Genomic DNA, 14,554 nt, shown 5'->3' with positions numbered 1-14,554 from the left:
CATTGAAAATTCAACATTCATCATTCCTAACCAAAAAAAAAAAGTAATTCTTCATTAACTTACATTCATCCAAAATGCAAAAAAAAATAAAAATTCATTAACTTACATTCATTCAAAACCAAAACACAATTTAAAAAAAAAAAAATATTGTTGTCAAACTTCATTCAATACAAACCCATGAAATAAAATTAAAACATTTCTAAGATATCAAACTTCATCTTCATGAATCTCATCCAATTCAATTTTCACAAATTCTGATTCCAATTCCAATACTAATTCCATGCATTTGGTTGATGAACCCTACACAAAAACAAATTGAAAAAATATAAACTTTAATCTTCAATTATAGTAAGAAATGAAAAGATAAACAAATGTCTATATATTGCATCTCAATATAGAAAGAAAATGTGTTGAGTATATGAAAATTGGGTGTATGACTCCTCAAATTACTAGTCTCATGAGTTCTAGAGTCAGCCATATACTCTTTCTTACAATATTTACATACGGCTTTACGCTTCCATCGGTCCCTACAACCTTGTCAAAATGATCCCAAACTGTGGATGGTGCTCTCCCCCCTCCACCACTCTTACTCTTTCTCTTTGGGGGTCTAGGAGGCTTAAGTTCAAGTTTAGGTTCGGGTTCGACTAAAAGATGATTCATTTGAGAATTAGAGGATTCCAGAGGTATAAGATTGATTGCGGGAGATTGAATATTATCCTCCATTTAAACTGGATTACAAAAATACAGTCACAAAATCAATTTTACAGACACAGATTCAATTTTAATAACAGATTGAATTCCAAAATTATACAGACAATTCAGATGTGCCAAAATTATACAGACAGAATCAATCAGTTTGAATGTAAACAGACAGATTCAATGTAAACAGATTGAATGTAAACAGATTGAATTTAGAATTAAATAACATACAGATTCTACCTATTTTTTCTGAATTCCACCTAGTTGGTCAATCTAAATTCCAAAAATTAAATAACATACAGATTCAGATTTCAGATTAAATAACAGACACAATTAATAAAATTAACATACAGATTCAGATTTCAGATTTAATAAAATTAAGATCAACATACAGATTTCAGATTCAGATTTCAGAATTAACACAGAGGCCAAAACAACTAAGATCAAACAAAACAAATTTAGATTTCAGATTTAGATTTCAGATTTAATAAAATTAACATACAGATTTCACAACTAAGATCAACACATTACAGATTGAACACAGATTCAACACAACTAAGATCAAACAAAACAAACAGAGGTGAGATCAGATCTGTTGGTCCAAAAAAAAAAATCAGATTTATTTCCAAAGAAACACACAGATTCGATCGGTGCAGAGATGAGAGATCAAGGAGAGAGAGAGAGGCTTACTTGTGAGTCGATCGGTACAGAGATGCAAAACCAGAGAGTGAGACTGATGAGATGAGAGAGTGAGAGAGACAGGTCAGATTAGAGAGATATCTGATATATATATATATATATATAAAACAAAAAAAAATCAACGATCGGGGCGAGAGAGAGAGAGACAAAGATTGAGAGAGAGAGTTTACCTGTGAGTAGATCGGCGGTGCGATGATCGGTGTGATGAGATGAACAACGAGAGAGTAAGAGAGTGATCAGTGCAGAAGATGAAGATGAACAACGAAACGAGAAAGTGAGAGAGAGACAGTGATGAGTTGAGATGAGACTGAGACTGAGAGAGTGAGGGAGACGATTAGGGTTTTTTGTTTTGTTTGTTATAGATGAGGTGAGTGAGATGGTGAGATGGACGGTTAGATTTGAAAGAGGGAAAAAAAAATTAATTAATTTAATGCGGGCGGGTTGGAACCGCCCGCAACCCGAAATTTATATAAAATCCAAACCGCACCCTACCCTAATGTGTTTGCGAAACCGCCCACACACGTGCGGTTTGGATCGGGTAGGGCGGTTTGGGTGGGTTAGATAACCCTATGCCCAGTCCTACTTTTTGGTATTGTTTGTTTGGAGGGTGGGATAGAATTTATATATGTTGTTTGATTTTTCAATTTTGCTCTGTACTAATAGTCTCTCCAATCTATTAGTCCATATGTGTTGGACTATTATCTCACATGGGGATGGGACAAAATAGGAGATTAGGGGGATATGGGTTAAGTGGTGAAATGACCATTTTAACTCTCTATTATTTAATTATTTATTATATTTAATAAAATTCAATAAAATCTAAATGTCTCAATTTAAAAATAAAATAATTTAATTTAATTTTTATTGATGTTTTATTTATTTAATTTTTAAAATAATTTTTTATTGATGTTTTATTTTAAAATTTTATTTATATTTTATTTCATTTCATTATTTAAATTTTAATAGATGTTTTATTTAATTTTATTATTTAATTATTATTATTTTAAATAAATTTATTTAAAATTTTAATTAAAAAATAACATATATTTTTATTGATATTTTATTTATTTAAGGGGAAAGCACAATTAAATCCCTAATTTGGGAATGTTAACACATTTAGTCCCGACGTTTTTTTGTTGGGCTAATAGGTCCTATTTTATGCGTAAAGACATTAGTACCCATTTTTTTACGTGTCTGGGTCAGTAATCGAGGGGGTAATTTTGGATTGGTGTTTATGTGTAATTTACCGAATTGCCCAAAAAGCTTACTATAGACTTTTTTTAGATTTCCCTCCTTTTCCAAACATCCGATGTTTTTGATGTTTGTGGGTGTTTCAAACATCAGATTCATTTAAAAAAAATTTACCATCATCAAAACATCATCAAAAATGGGCAACATCATCAAATCATCATCAAACATCATCGTGAACAACAGCAACATCAGAACATCAGATTCATTTTTAAAAAAAATCTCATTATCAAAACATCATCAAAAATAGGCAAACATCATCAAAATCATCATCAAAACACCAGATTCATTTAAACATCAGATTCCAACATCAGATTCATTAATCTAACATCAGATTCATTAATGTTTGTGGGTGTTTCAAACACCAGATTCATTTAAAAAAAATTTGAAACTATAATTCATGATCCCCATAGCCTTGCTCGAGATCCATCATCAAATTCATTAGAACATCAGATTCATTAGATTGTGGGTGTTTGTGGGTGTTTCATCAGATTCATTAATTTGAAACATCATCAAAAATCGAACCTAGACCTGCAACTTTCCAACTGCGAACGCAGATCAGCCAATGCCAACAATATTCCTTGAATATGCTTGGCTTGTAATGAACCTTTCTGCAAGTGGTTGCAAAGTTTATCAACAACATTTGGTTGAAATGCTAACTTTTGTAGGTCCTCCTTTTCTGAAATTAAACTAGACAAAGCAAAAACAGTTTCATCTCCAACTTCACCGGGATCATCAAGAAGCTCTGCTTCAAAACCTTAAAGATGTAGATCTTGTAAGTCTCAATGCTCTTCTTCGACCTCTTCTTCTTCTTGTCTCCGGCGGCTGCTCCGCCTTCCTTCAGCAACTTCTTCCTGGCCTTCGACTTCTTCTCCGCCGGAGCCTTCTTCGCCACCGTGGACTTCTTCTCCTCCGTTGGCTTCTTCTTTGTGGGCTTCTCCTGTGCTGCTGCTTTGGATGCCATTAGAGAGTCTAGAGAGAGAAAACTAGGGTTTCAAAATTGAGATGAGAGAGATTGATTCGGATGGTGATGTTGATGATGTTGTTTAGTGGTGGGTAAAAATGTAAACTTTATATACAATATATCAAATATATATATCATACCAAAAATAAAAATGATTAAATGGTTTAAGAAAAAACACTTAGGACTAACTTGAGAAAAAACACTTATGAGAAATTTTTCCTTTATTTAGTTTATTTAATTGTTAAAAAATAAATTTATTTAATTGTGTAAAAAATAATAAAAATAAATTTTTATTTAATCTGACTAAAAATAATTAAAATATTAAAGATATGTTTAATATTGCTATTACTTAGTAAATAATTGAAAATGGTGAAATAGTATCATTCTCTATAATATCTCAAACAAACATAGAATTCATATCATATCCAACCAAATAATCATTTCTTGACATCTAATCCTATGACTAAATAAGCATGGGATATATATCTTATCCAACCAAATAGACTCAGAACTATGAATCCCAGGATTACAATCCGATGGATTCGAATCCCAGGGTTACAATCCGATGGATTCTAATCCCCCCTTATTCATTTTAATACCTTAAATTACAATGTCATTTATTTTTGTAAATACAAATGTAAGTAGATGAAAGGGTTAATGATATCCAATTAACTTAATCTTTTGCAGGTATATTTTACTTGATATACTCTCAAATTTGAACTATTCGAATCATTAAAACAGGCACTCAAATTGCAAAAAATATACCCCCAAAATTTTTTTACACTGTCCATATTTAACGAAGTTCCTCCGTTTGGTTGAGTTTAGAATTTATTTATTTTTTAAAAAATTAAAATTAGTTTGGTGAAAAAAATACTCATTATTTTTATAAAGTTTTTCTTTTCAATGATGGAATTTATTTTAAAAAATTCAAAAAAATATTTTCTTAATGTTTATATTTGTCAAATTAACTTATAATTTTTCTAAAAAAAAATCACAAAACAAGTTTCGAAAATCGAAGAAAGCAGAGGGCCAGTTTGATTTCAAAGATAAAAAGAAAGAGATTGATAGTGAGGGGATTAGTAAAATTATGTTTGTTTTAATGATAATTGTTAATGTGAGAATTGCTAAATTATTTTTATATAAAATAATAAAAAAAATAAAATTATGATTTTTACTTAACAAAATATGCAAAAACATTAAACATCACTGTTCAAAAAAAAAATGCCCAACATGTTTTTTTAAAAAAAAAAAATTGCATTTAGCCAGTTGATCGGCTGGATATCCTAGCGGACAGCCTGTAACATCCTAAGCTGAACGAACTATTTTTTAATGCCATCTTCTTGCCTAGACTATCAATCCCCTCGTCCAAGGCCTTTTATAGTCTGAATGAACTACTAATTTGAAGCACCATAAACCAAATAAGCATAATTTATGTCTATTATTCATTACTAACAGTTTGAAGTGAACTCCTACAATGAAAAACAAACGGGCGGAAGTCTTTAAACAAGAACTAGTACAACACCCGCTCATAAGTGCCTTCCAAATGTACAAACCTCCCGCGTATACTTGCTTGACTTGACTTGAAACTTTTAGTGACGCTAGTACAGAGCCATTAGGTGCAAAACTTCCCATTACCTAAATCATCATTATCATAACCCATATTATCTTAAGCATTCCAACATTATCATCACCATTGCTTAATGGTACAATAAAAATCCAAGAGTTTAGGATTATCATAACTCATACTATCTTCAGCATTCCTCCTATTATCATCACCATTGCTTGATGGTACAATAAAAAATCCATGAATTTAAGACGACGACAGTAAACAGGCTCAATTTCTTAATGTGCTACTCTAATTTTGTAAATAATTTTTTTTTATTTAAAAAAAACCTAGTTTATTCAAATGGAGACCCTAAATTTTGAACCACATTAAAACCCAAGTTTCAATCATACAAATGATTAAGGCCGAATTGTGTAACACTGAAGTCATTAATTAGGATCTTTTAACTTTACTTGCTTGACAAACTATACATTTTATGCCTATTTAATGTCAATCAGGTTTGTACACAGTGGGAGCATAAAATGAGCAGAAAATTTCTTCCGCACGTGCAAAAGCCCATTCCCTGCATGCGCGGCCTTTACCTCGTAGCCAAACAGAGCCTTAGTTTCCTGCACATGCGGTGACCACTCCCGCATATGCGACTGTAACTCTGGACACAAGCCTGCTATTTTGAATTTGTTGAAAGAGGCTAGAGGTATAAAAAGACAAAAAAAATAGGCTAGATTAGAGCTGAAAATTCTGAGAAGGAGAAGAGGCTAGGGTTTAGAAGAAAAGGTTTCTCCAACTTGCTATTTCATGGATGGTTCTTCTTCCTCCACCTCTTCCCACTCCTCCATGAGCTACTAGGTTCTTCATTTCTAAGGTTTTGATAAAATCCTAGCCCTATAAATAGGTTTTCTTTTTGGTTTTTGATTATGTAAATGTTTGAATAATTGTATGGTGTTTTAGAAGTTTCAAATATATAATTTCCACTATTTCTTCAAGTATTTGGTTTTCTGTGATTGTTGAATACTTTCCATACAATAGATTTCTTTTCTTTCATATTCAAGGTATGAGACGAGCCATACTACGAGGGACGTGTCATTTTGCTACCCTAGTTTAGAGCGAACGACTCATACTACTTGAGATGGTTCGTGCCTATACATTGTACGCGATAATTTTCTTAATAAATGCTTCGTACTTGTAGTTGCGAAGTATTATTTAGTTCGAACCGTAGCATAATTAATTTCAAATTGAAACCTTATTTACATAACTAGTGGTGAACTCATTGCCCTAGGTTTTTCCCCAAATTAGTAAATTCATTTTTATTTCTAATTGCTAATTTATTCGCTTTGTTTAATTTAATTATTATTAGGTTATGAACAATCAATCTTTTTTATCAAAATTAATTTAGGAATTTAACAATTAAATTAGTTTAATTTCTTGTTTGTCCACGTGGATCGATACCTAGACTTGCCATTATTCTAAAAGAATTTAGTTTAGTTTAGTGTTTATTTTTGGTGTGTGAAACGACCCATCAAATTTTGGCGCCATTCCCGGGGACTTCTGGCAAAATTAAGTAATTTAAAGTTTCATTCCTACTTTAATTTTAGTTTATGATTTTATATTTCAGTGTTGCCAAGTGTGCAGAGTGTTTGCAATTGGAGCCATCACTGAAGTACAAGCGAAGCGCAACTAAGTTTTAAACAAAAAACTGCAGCACCAAAGCGCTTAAAAAAAATAGAAGCAAATACTCACAATTAGTGCACCAAAGTGCTAAAAAGAAAGAAAGAGCTTAAGTGGATTGGAGACAACAGTCTACACGTCAAGCACCCACAAGACAAGTAAAGCGTTTTTGTTTAACCGTTGTGAGTATTTTCTCCTTTGGTATTCTGTTTCCATAACTTAGTGCACAGAGTCGGAACTTAGTGTGTATGTGTGTGTGTGTGTGTGTGTGTGAGTAGTGTATGCACGGGCGCCGTTCTTGTCACCCTGAATTGTTGAATTTGGACCTTGAACTAGAAGGGATTCTTAGGAAACGTATAGCCTTTTCCAATGTTCCCAGGCTTGAATATCCATACCCATACCTCAAACCAATTGAGATGGCAAATCCAAATGGCCCAAATAGGCCCAACCGGACCCTTAAGGATTACTTCACACCCACTACATACACATCACCATCACGCATCTAGTTACCCGACACCACTGCTGCTCATGATGAGATTAAGTCTAGCACCATCCAAATGCTCTCATCATTCCATGGACTAGCTCATGATGACCCTTACAAACATCTGCATGAATTTATGGAAATTTGCTCTACAGTGAGGATCCAGAACTTCACCAATGAGGCCTTAGTGTTGCGTTTGTTTCCATTTTCATTAAAGGACAAAGCCAAACACTAACTGAACTCCTTACCTGCTAATTCAATCACAACTTGGGGCCAATTACAGCAGAAGTTTTTGAAGAAGTACTTTCCCATTAGTAAGACAAACCAACTCAGGCGAGCCATTACCAATTTTGCTTAAATTGATGGCGAGCAATTTCATGAGACATGGGAGAGGCTTCGTGACCTTCTTCAACAGTGTCCCTACCACAAGTGCCTGATTGGCAACTTATTTAAACCTTTTACTATGGCTTAACCGAGCCTCACCGCCAAATGGTGGATTCTTCTTGTGGTGGGACATTCATGTCTAAAAATAATGCTGAGGCATGACAATTATCTGAGAACCTAAGTGATAATTCCTTTCACCATGCCTCCGCAGCCCGGCAAGTCCGGCAACCAGTAGTTGGAGCCCCAAAAAGAGGGGCATTTATGAGGTAGGGCAAAACCTAGAGTTAGCCCAACAAGTAGAGGCATTGTCCTACAAAATGGACCAATTATTAGTTGCGGGACATGCCCTCACACAGCAAGATCATCCTTAATTTCACGAGACATGTGCTATTTGTGCGAGCCCTGCTCATGACTTGAGTGAGTGCCCTTCGACATCACAATTTCCGGAATTAGTCCAAGAGCATGTAAAATGCGGCTCAAGGATTCTCCAACTCGGGTAATGACCCTTATTTCAACACATACAATCCGGGATGGAGAAATCACCCTAATTTTTCATGGAAACCTCCTTTACAAGGCACTTCTTACAATCCTCCATTGCCAAGGCAAAATTTTAATAATTTTACTATTCCTACCGACCACCACAACCTTGTCGGCAACCACAACCCTCACGTGTTCCTTAAGGCAACTCGGCCTTTGAGACTTAGGTGTTAGAAGCTCTCTCAGAACTTAAGGGGTTAGCACAGTAGTTCACTCCCATACTCACTCCATTGCCAAGCTAGAGGCCCAATTGGGTCAAATGGCTAATAACATGAATAGGAGAGCGGAGGAAAAATTATCAAGTCAGACTATAGCCAACCCTAAGGGTCAATATGGGGCAGAAGGGTCGGGTGGTAATGGAAAGCACCATGAGCAGGTGCAAGCGGTGATTAACTTGAGAAATGGGAGGGAGTTAGAGCCTCAGCCGGTTGCGTCTGATGCAACTAAGGCTAAGAAAGGTGATCATGGTGGTCAACCCAAAGAGAGCAAGGGTGAGGAAGAGACAACTAAGGGGGATGACTTAGTCCCTAGCACTTCACATGAGCCTAAGGCACCATACGTGCCTAAGGCACCCTTTCTCCAATGCCTTGATACACCGTCCCCCTTCAATAAGAATGGGGCATCCATGGAAGCAATGATGAAGGTCTTTAAACAGGTAAAAATCAACCTCCCCCTATTGAAGGCGATTAAGCAAGTACCCTCATATGCTAAATTTCTGGAGGACCTTTGTACACAAAAGAGTAAATCTAGGACACACATATCCCAAAAGGTCATCCTCACAGAGCAAGTAAGCTTCATCTTATTGAGTGACACACCCCCTAAGCTTAAAGACTCGGGTGCCCCAACCATTGTATGCATTATAAAGGAACATTTCATTAATAAGGCCTTATTAGGTTTAGGGGCTAGTGTCAATTTGTTGCCGTACTCTGTGTACGAAGAATTCGGGCTTGGCTAGTTGAAGTCCACTACTGTTACACTCCAGTTGGTTGGCCGGTCCCTCAAAGTGCCACATGACATGACTGAGGATATGCTAGTAAAGGTCGATAGATTTTATTTTCATGTTGACTTTTTGGTTTTAGATATGGAACTGATAGTCAGCTCTAGGAAGCAAATCCCAGTGATCTTAGGTTGACATTTCTTGGCTACAGCCAATACTTGCATAAATTGTCGTACCGGGGTTATGGATGTTTCATTTGAAAATATGCAAGTGAAACTCAATATGTTCCAAGCATCCCAACAACCCCATAAAAGAGATGAGTGTTTATTTGTGAATGTTGTGGATGGGATTGTGGAGGAGGCTTTACACTCCATTCTTGTAGAGGACCCGCTAGAGGCTTGTCTAGCTCATTTTGGGTTTAAAAATTTTAATATTGACGGATCAGTTGAGGAGGCGAATGCCTTACTTAATTCTTCTTCTACACCGGATTTTCCTCCGTGGAAAACCCAGTTTGAGTCCCTTCCTCCTCTGTCTAGAGAGTCTGTCATACCATTGCTAGTCACACCACCTACACTTGAGTTGAAACCACTTCCGGCCACACTCAAGTATGTTTTTTTAAGGCCAAAGGATACTTTACATGTCATCATTGCATCTAACTTAACTGCAGAGCAGGAAAGTCAATTAATAAGTGTTCTTGTGGCACATCGAAGTGCTATAGGGTGGTCGGTGACTGATTTGAAAGGGATTGATCGCTCCTTGTGCATGCATCATATACAACTAGAGGAGGACACCAAACCTTCTCGGGAAATGCAATGGAGACTTAATCCCAACATGAAAGAGGTTATGAAAAATAAGGTTTTGAAATTGTTAGATGCGGGTATTATATACCCCATCTCAGATAGCAAGTAGGTGAGTCCCACACAAGTGGTGCCCAAGAAATTGGGCATCACTGTTGTAAAGAATGAGTAAGGAGAGTTAGTCCCCACACGAACCACTACTAGTAGTGAGTGTGTATTGATTATAGGAGATTGAATTCCATGACTAGAAGGACCATTTTCCTTTGCCATTTATTCATCAAATTCTTAAGAGGTTAACGGGGCACGGTTTTTATTATTTTCTTGATGGCTACTCTGGGTGCAACGCCCCGTATTTTATTACTCGGATAACCTTACCAATATTCATTAATTAAGTCCATTTACAAATAATATTTCATTCTTGGATGAAATGATAAATAATTAAATATACATATTCCCTCTCGTTATACAACACTGACATTTACATACAAATAAAAGAAATACCCTGAGGCTTACAATAAAATGGAGGACACTACTCTTTACAAAAAAAAAATAGCACTCAGCCAAACAACAAATGAAGTAGTACAATCCATCACTACATTACACTTATGAAATAGTAAAAACCATTGTTTGATCTTCAAATCCGAAAAGCATTCCCTATACACATGTACAGGCAGGAGGTGAGCAACCACTAACTCACCAAGCAATCTCATATTAAAACATTAGAAGATATGCGGGTATCAAAATACTCATACATATACATGAAATCATATCATGTCAAAACCATATGATTTTATTACATAATCTCTTAAATCCAATTTATTTAATTAACCACAACAAGTTACCTTAAATAAATAAACATGTTTCAATATCAACAAGACATCATTTTCAATTTATTCAATTATCTCATTATCAATTGAATCAAATAATTAAACAAATCATCAAATCCATTTTATACAGTCTTATGAGATGAATGCATATGTCATGTCATGCTCAAAATATTTTTTTCATCTTTTGAAAATCTTACGCACAATGCCATTTTGAAAACACATTAATTCAACAATTTCAATAAAATTCCAAAATGGTAAATACGACTCAGGTAATTCCTAGGCTGGTGTTTGCAAGTAGACTATACAAGTATTACCAATTTGTCATTTTTACCAGTATTAACTGGAAGGCTCGACACCTATCATCTACACCACCTTTCAAGACTTACCACCGTATTTATCCCAAAATCATTTCATGAAAACTTATTTCCTAACATTCCTTTCTCAATGCAAAGTTTTCAAATCAAATTTCAAAACTCATCGTTATCAAATGAATTGATATGCCAATGCAATGATTAATAATACATTGTAATATTTCTTCCACTTTCAGTACTTTCACACAATATTCCTATTGTGATCAAAATTCTCATTTCTCATTTCAATATAATTTCTCAAGATGAATACAAATACTTTTATTCCAATTCATCCATGGGACAACATAATTCCTACACTTAGAATAATCTCAACCATTTAGTCACTTCAAGACTATATCAAGATTTTGAACAACAATTTCCAAAACTTCAACAATTCTCATATTCCATGAAAACCATCAAGTTTCATGTGCTATTTTAACCAAGTGTCCATAGCGTGTACCATATAAAAATTAATTGGACACGTTTGAGCGTGTCTAACATGTGTTGGGGAGTATTTAACGAAACAAAGTGTTCATGCTTGTTAGTCTATACTATGTGTCTGTCTATGTGTATTGAACCATTACAGTTATTTTGGCATAATTAAGTACAAGAAAGAGTTCAAATATTCTCCCCCTCTACGGATTTTTCTCTCCTCTCCTTTTTCTCTTCTATGGTTCTACACCATCTCATTACGTCTGGGCAAGTTACCAAGTGGCTACTGATCAGGGCATATCATATCTTAAGGCAACTCTTTCTAGTTTCAAAAAGTATAAATAAAAACTAATTGCATGACCCGAGTCCACAAGGTTGTTAGGGAAAATATGTGATTCCCCACAAGTAAATCAATCAATGGGAATAAAAACTAATGCGGAAAAATTAAATCAGAAGCAACACAAGAATTTTTACGTGGTTCCCTCAATGTGAGGTACGTCCACGGGATCGAAATCCGATTCCACTATCAACCAAATAAGTTCCAAACGATTACAAACGAGACACGAACGGTCTCACAAAACCACCCTTAGGTGAATTCCAAATAATCACAAATAAACAAGAGGAAAGACCTCACCAAATAGATGAACCAAAATCTTCAAAAACCAGAGTTGAAGAAGTCCCAAAATAATAAGCCCAAATTAACTCCACCAAAGCAGCCGAATAAGCCCCAACTTGCCACAAAACCAATGCACTTGAATATGTAACCAAAAAACCAATCAGCCAGCAAGCTTGTGCTTCAACCATAAAACCCACTAAAAATATCATTCTATAGCCGCTGCTCTATATATCCGGGACATACAAAACAATATATATATATATTGTTAAATCTTAGATTTATTTTATCAAAATCCTAATTGTATCCAAATTGAATTGGGTCTCCTCAAATATAATATATAAAAATATATTATACTTAAACCAAGCCAAATTAAAATTCTTTAACAAACCAATTGGGTCCCACACTCCAATAAGGAGGTATACCCAACAAAGGTAAACTTCGCCAGTCCCATTATTGCCCATATAAAGCTATAGAAGGAACAATGTAAGTATGAACAGCTTCCACCAAATATTTCTCAGGTAATGTGAGAAATAAAAGTTCCTTTCTACTGACCATAAGATTAATTAGTTTCAACTGGAGGTTCATAAAACCATTCTTCCCAACAAAAATGCTAATAAACAAATTAAATCTAGTTCTAGATTAGCATTCCTCAAGTTGCTTGTGTGCCTTACTTTTCTTTTATTTGTTTCTCTAGAAAGAACAAGAAAACAAATGTAAATAACATAAGGATTTTAGGCACCTTTCTCTTTTTGTTGCTGCGTTTCTTCAAATCATTATCCTTGTCCTTTTTATGATTGGATTTACTGCTCGAGTGATTTCGTCCTCTGGCCATCTTGATAGCCCTTTCAGCATCTAGCTAAGCCCTGTACTCTCTCATCATTTTATCTTTATTTGCTTCCGACTCCCCCTTTCTCATTTCATTTTCCTTTTGCTTCGTTTTGAATTCTTCCCAAGTAACTGTGTGAGAAGTTTCGAGGCTGGCCAAACGAGCAGCATGCCACTCTGGTGAATGAAAAGAACCATCCACTATGCTGTCTTTGATCTCATCATGGCCCGTTGAGCTCGCACCGAGCCTCGCTCTCTGTATAGCTTTGTATTGTTGATTTTTCCCAATGTTTTGGAGGAAACCCAGATAAGAAAATTGCCGAGAAAGTTCAAGAAAAACAGAAAGAAAAATGGAAGACAATTTTTAAAATTGGGTTATCAAATTAACGGGCGAGAAAACCCATTGAAAATAGTTGTGAGAGAGAGAGAGAGAGAGAGAGAGATCATAGTGCATTCCTCCTTTTTTTTCTGTATTCTTATTCTTTTCACCTAGACAATGCTTGCCCAGCTCATACATCACCCTACTACACACAAACCCAGCACATTCACCTTTTCTTTTTGTTTTTCTTATCATTTCTTCTCCACCTCAAAGATGCTCTCTGCCCCCACTAAAAAAAAAACAAATCTTCTTTTATCAAAAACAAGCTGCCCCATCCATTTCTCTCTGTCTCTAACAAATATTCTCCACTAAAAACATAATCATCTTCTTGACTCTCTTTCACCACCCACCAAAAACCATAATAATATTCTCTACATCTTTTCTTTTTCTTCCCCTAAAAAATTCCCCATCTGGCCATACTATTTTTAAAAAAGTACAAAATCGAACTGTTTTCGCACAGAATTTACACAGCAATCAAATTCAAAATTTTGCTCAATTAAATTATGCACTGGCTATTTAAAAAAAAAATATGGGTCATTACACTGGGTATAATCAAGTCCCAGTGTACCCCGTTAACTAGGAAAATACCATATTCACTTGCCTTTTTGGCACTTTTGCTTATAGGCGCATGCCGTTTGGGCTATGTAATGCACCGGCGACTTTTTAACAGTGTATGATGGCCATTTTCTCTGACATGGTAGAGAAATTTTTAGAGGTTTTTATGGATGACTTCTTCATATTTAGGCCGTCTTTTGAGGAATGTCTCTAGAACTTAACTAAAGTCCTTATTCGTTGTATAGAGACAAACCTGATTTTGAGTTGGGAGAAGAGCCATTTTATGGTTCGCAAGGGTATAATGTTGGGACACATTGTGTCCCCTTGAGGTATAGAGGTTGACAAAGCTAAGGTTGACTTCATTGCAGGCCTTCCTCCACCCAATTTTATGCGTCAAATTAGGTCTTTCCTAAGGCACACAGATTTTTACCGTCGATTCATCAAAGATTTTAGTAAAATATCCCGTCCTTTGTGTAGTTTACTTGCTAAGGACGCACATTTTGTCTTTGATGAGGCATGACTTTAAGCCTTTGAAACACTGTGTGCGGCCCTTACTACTGCCCCAATCATGAAGTCACCGAATTGGTTACATCCC

At 35.3% G+C, this 14,554-nt stretch overlaps 1 long non-coding RNA gene across 1 annotated transcript; it reads right to left on the bottom strand.

Annotated features, from left to right (window-relative positions):
* Positions 1-10,371: 10,371 nt before the first annotated feature.
* LOC145792765 (uncharacterized) lies at positions 10,372-13,741 on the bottom strand. Its single transcript, XR_014332627.1, has 2 exons — positions 12,940-13,741; positions 10,372-10,629 (listed from the first exon to the last, which is right to left on the bottom strand). It is a non-coding gene; the product is annotated as an uncharacterized LOC145792765 (long non-coding RNA).
* Between the last annotated feature and the right edge of the window lie 813 nt (positions 13,742-14,554).

Source organism: Camellia sinensis, chromosome 6, assembly GCF_055761805.1.
Source record: "Camellia sinensis isolate YWXY chromosome 6, ASM5576180v1, whole genome shotgun sequence".
Classification (NCBI taxonomy): domain Eukaryota; kingdom Viridiplantae; phylum Streptophyta; class Magnoliopsida; order Ericales; family Theaceae; genus Camellia; species Camellia sinensis.
This window is presented reverse-complemented; position numbering and strand designations above follow the sequence as displayed.